This window comes from Cynocephalus volans, chromosome 8 (assembly GCF_027409185.1).
Source record: "Cynocephalus volans isolate mCynVol1 chromosome 8, mCynVol1.pri, whole genome shotgun sequence".
NCBI lineage: Eukaryota > Metazoa > Chordata > Mammalia > Dermoptera > Cynocephalidae > Cynocephalus > Cynocephalus volans.
The window spans coordinates 64,993,198-64,998,357 of record NC_084467.1 but is presented as its reverse complement, the minus strand read 5'-3'; the positions used below and the strand labels follow the sequence as shown (position 1 = coordinate 64,998,357).

The window sequence follows — 5,160 nt, the reverse complement described above, 5'->3', positions numbered from 1 at the left end:
AAGGCCTGGCTCTATGACTTACCAGCTATTTGACCCTGAATAAATTATGGAATCTCTATAAGCCTCAGTCTCCTCATTTGTAAAATGAAGACAGTAATAGTACTTGTCTCATAAAGTTGTCAGGAGGATTATTGAGATAAAGCAGGTAAAACACATAGCATAAGTAACTAGCCCTCAGTAAGTACTTGACAAATGTTAGCTATTAATTTTTTTTTTAAAGCAAAGGTTAATGGTAAACTATTTTAGTTGTGAGAACATTGGAAAAAAATGACCAGAGCAGCAAGAGTTTAAAGCAGAATGTGTCATGAAAGGATTTAATTAAACCAAAGGAATATGTAAAAAGTCTTTTAGTAACTGATAAGATTTTGCATGTATATAGGAGGTAACTTAAAATTTAACTTTCGTCTGTCTCCTACATAGCTGAGGGCCTCCAAGTCTCAGCCGTTAGAACTCCTGACTTGACTCCTCACCTCATACCTAATTAACTTGGTGTTTTCCTTCAGAACTCCCATAATAGTCTGTGCTTCCTATATCCTAGCATTTGCCATTATATATTGAAACTTGTCAGTATACCTGCTAAGCTCTAGGCTACTCAAGGCTAGGATCCATTCATACGTGTATTATTTACAGTGCCAATGCTTGCTGCATAATAGACATTTGATAAATAGTAGTCAAGTAAATGAGTGAGTAAATGAGATTACAGTGGAGGAATATCAGGTAGAAGGCTTTGAGTTGATAGTGCCTATACTAGAGTACTTCAAAAAGTTCATAGAAAGATTTGTATTATCTTTTAATTCTATTTTTCCATGAACTTTTTGAAGTACCCTCATATGATACATATATAGTATATGATATACTGTGTTTGGGGACCTGAAACACAATTCCACAACGTTATAGTCCTTAATACTCAGTGACATGGTAATAAAGTAGGACATATGAGAATGGGCCTAGCCTGGTATCTGGCACACATGCAGTAAATATCTGTAAGGTCTGGACAATATAGATAGAAGATAGGTAGTTTGGTGAATCAACAAATGTTCTCAGGCACACATCTCACAGTGTTTGGGGTTGGGAGCTGGCACGGGGGGATGGAGGCAGCAGTGAATGTTTTGTTTACAATCTAGTAAAATTTTAGGAATAGTTTCTATTTGGGGAGATTGATTTGGAATGATGAGCATCTCTTTGGCAAGCCTATTTTTAATTAAAAAGAATTTCTATGATCATGTCTTTGCTTTGTTATGGTAGTCTAACTTTAGAAAAAAGACAACATATGAAATTTTTTTCTCAAAAAAATATACAACTTCTAGTTCAGTATGAATTAGTGATTTCTAGCTTTCCATTACAAAGGAAAATGTGTAGTTAGTATGGAAAAGTTATAATTTTGGAAAATTTCTTGGAATCACCAAATTCCCTTATTCACTGGCTTGTTTACAGTCTTATTTTGTGTATTCGTATGTTTAACTATCTGATTATATTTGAGACATACCTGAGTGGAATACATGCTAAACTGTGGTTTGCTCTTACACGTAAACATCATTGTTCCTCAGCATCATTGCCTTCTGGGTCTTTTCTTTTTTTCTCTACTCATTTCTACCATGTTTCATTCTCTTTTCAATATAGTACATCCTACTATTTCACTAATTTAATTCACTTTAGTTTTGTAAAAAGAAAAAAAAAACTGTTACCCACAAAAAGTTCATTTTTTTTTTCTGTGTTAATGCCTTATCTAATTCTATCATATCTGGCTTAGGTGTTAAGAAGGCACTTACTTAGTCTGTACCATTCCTTTTTGACTATAAACCACAGATGAATAGTTATTTTTTTAAGTGTACTTTTGCATGGCCCAGCTTTTCTTAATGTGGTGTTTAATTAATACCATTCCAATACATTTCTAGTCTAAATAAATGTTTAAATTACAACCACAGCTCATAATTGAGCACTGAGAACGCTAGAAAATTGTAAAAGCTAGAAAACTTCGTATGTGTGTGAGAGAGTGGCACACATATATAGGGAATGGTATGTAATATATCTGTTGCTCACTTAAAACTTTGGCACTGCCCACATTACCTACATGTCCTGCATATCTGTACAAGATCACATTGAGCCTGTGTGTAATATTTACCATTGATACTGCCAAAGTCCTGAATTGAATTCTCTCCAGAAATGTTAAGGTTTGAGTTTATTGTTTCAAGTTAATGAGCATGCCTTTAACTCAGCAAAGACAAGGGTTGAACCAGATTATGTGGCCTCAAACCACACAACAATTTCCCTTGTGAAATTTTTTGCTGTTTGAGTTTAGTTTGTTTAAAATAATCAAAGCACTCCGTAGGAATTATAAGCTTCTAAAGTGTTTTATTTACACAGAGCAATTTAGATCATGTGTGGCTGTACAAAACTTAGAAAGAGGTTGACTTAATTTATTGTAAGCATTAGAAATAAAAATTAGCATTAAAAGTCAACCCCTTGTGTCTATTCCCTTATGAGTTGGCCTTACATAAAACAAACAAATACACTATAGGATTCATCAGCTTTTGTTGAACTTTTAATTTTACTGTATAATGGTGGTAAGTAAAAGGTTTAGAATTAAACTTGGATCACTTCTACTTAACTCTGAAAGTCATTAAAACATAGAAACCTGCAGACTTTTATTGATAAACATTTTGATTACAATTTTATTTTAGGGGGTAAGTTTTAATTTTTATTTTTGTCTAATTTGTTGGCTTCCAATGGAGAACTTATCAGTCATCTTTCCATCAGAGTTATCTACTACTAAGCATAAATTTTTAGTCTTTTCTTTTTAGTTTTATGCTAAGAAATCAACATGTTCTGTCTTTTCTGATATAAACTTAATATATAATAAACTCATATACTGTGTGAGACTTTACATATACTTTGTGTACGCATAGAATAATTTATTTAAAACTGAAGTTAGGGGCCGGACCTGTGGTGCACTCGGGAGAGTGCGACACTTGGGAGCACAGTGGCGCTCCCGCCGTGGGTTTGGATCCTATATAGGGATGGCCAGTGTGCTCATTAGCTGAGTGCGGTGCGGATGACACCAAGCCAAAGGTTGTGATCCCCTTACCGGTCACAAAAAAAAAAAGACAAAAAAACCCAAAAAAACAAAAAACTGAAGTTAGCATAGGAGAGTGGAAGATCACTCTAAAAGTCTGTTTCCTAATAACTTGAGCTTGTTCAAGAGGGTGTTACTTCAAAAGCAAAACAAAACAAATGAAAAACTGACTATTTCCTGTAGTTTTAAAATACATCAAACTCTTTATAGTAAATGGATTATATTTCTTGATAGTGAATGATAAATCACAATTTTATAACATAAAAATTACTGAATAATAATAATCATATAACACCAGTGACATAAAATTTTATACAAATGAGATTCATTTATCCATTTAAAGTTATTAATATTATTTTTTATACATTACTTTTTTTTCAGAAGAAAGTAAATGGACCATCTTTTCTAAAATAAATACAAAAAAAGAGATTTGGTAACTATAAAGTTGATGTTATATAATGTGGGATGAAAGTGTCTTTACTTAATACTGATTATTTTTGAGAAACAACTGAACATTTTAAAGGTGACAAATCTGTAATTATTTTAGGAATACTGTATTTGCTTTATGAAATTCATAACCATTTTTTGTTTCTTCTTAGTACAGCAATTTTTGTGAACTGTAATTTACTGCAATTTGTGTAGACAAGGATTGTGGATTATATTCTGCTATTAATACTCCCAAATGCCAATTTATATCAATAAATCCAGAGGTGACATATGACCAAATTCAATGACTCATTCTTACAAAAATAATGGTAATTAACAGTTTTAAAAGGTAGTATATTTTTTAGCCATTCAAAAACACAAAACAGCCTTCCAGCATTAATCTGGGGTTGTACCAAATGAAGACATAGTGCTGAAATGTCTGTGGAACCTCTTTGAGGTTTGGTGTTCATTAGGATATATCATAGAACAATTTACTGTTCTGAGGGCTGATTAGGACAGAACAAAACCAAAGCAGTCACTAGTAGCCTAACTCTCTGATCCTACCCAAAGTTCAGACTCTGTATTTGCTAACAGATTAAAGGGTAAATGTTCACTATGGTATATACAAACGATTTAAATTGTGTACCTGAGTTACAGAATTGTGTGGGAATAAGAGACACCTGGTTTTGATGTGCGTTTTGAAGGACACAGAAGAATCAACTCAGAGCCCATATTAACTCCTCTACCTGCCATTCCTATCATAAAAATTCACCCTATATGTTAAGACGTTATCTCCTGAAATATGACTCTCATAAAGAGTTTTGACTCACATGTCAATAATTTCATATATTTTCCCAATACTTTATAATTTGCAAAGTTCTTTATGATAATTCTGTGGGCCATTGATATTCTATTAGCAATGAGGAAGACTATACTTTCAGGGATCATTTCTATAGTTCATTACTAGAGAAGTTTCTCTGACTGTAGAGCAATGAGGAATTGAGACTTAGAGAAGTTATGTAACCCGCCCAGGGTCATACAACTCATGGCAGGTGGAGTCTCCTGACACCAAATATAATGCTTTTATTATTATATTACAACAGGATATAAGAGACTACTGGCTCATTAGTTAATATACAGGATAGTTTAGTAGATTAGTTGGCTTCTTCAAGATATCCTTCTTCAAGATATCCTTGAAGAAGTAGGAAATGTTGGAAAGTTGCTTTAAGTCACAATGAAGAGGGAGACAAGAACACTGGGCACCTGGAATTGGGTGGACTGTGGGGTTGAGATGGAAGGGGGGGCCAATCAAAGGAATCAAGATGACAAAGACAGAGGTAGAAATTCTATGACCAATCTCACTTTTTAAGATTGCTCATAACTATAAGAACAGTAAACCTTTCACCTCTTGCCACAGCTCCTGAGAGCCACAGCCTAAGACACTCCATGGTATCTTCTAACTACCATCTTTCCAAATAGAAATAGAGTGTTTTATTTGTTTATTTCTTCTTTTTTAATACAAATGTATTGATTATACATATTTGTGGGATACATAGTTGAATATCAATACATTTATATGATGTGTGATGATTAAATCAGAATAATTAGCATGTTTATTATTACAAAGCTTAATCATTTCTTTGTGATGAGGACATTCGATC

At 33.3% G+C, this 5,160-nt stretch overlaps 1 pseudogene; it reads left to right on the top strand.

Annotated features, from left to right (window-relative positions):
• The first annotated feature begins 4,424 nt into the window (after nt 1-4,424).
• Nucleotides 4,425-4,565, top strand: LOC134385283 (small nucleolar RNA U3; annotated as a pseudogene).
• The last annotated feature ends 595 nt before the right edge of the window (nt 4,566-5,160 follow it).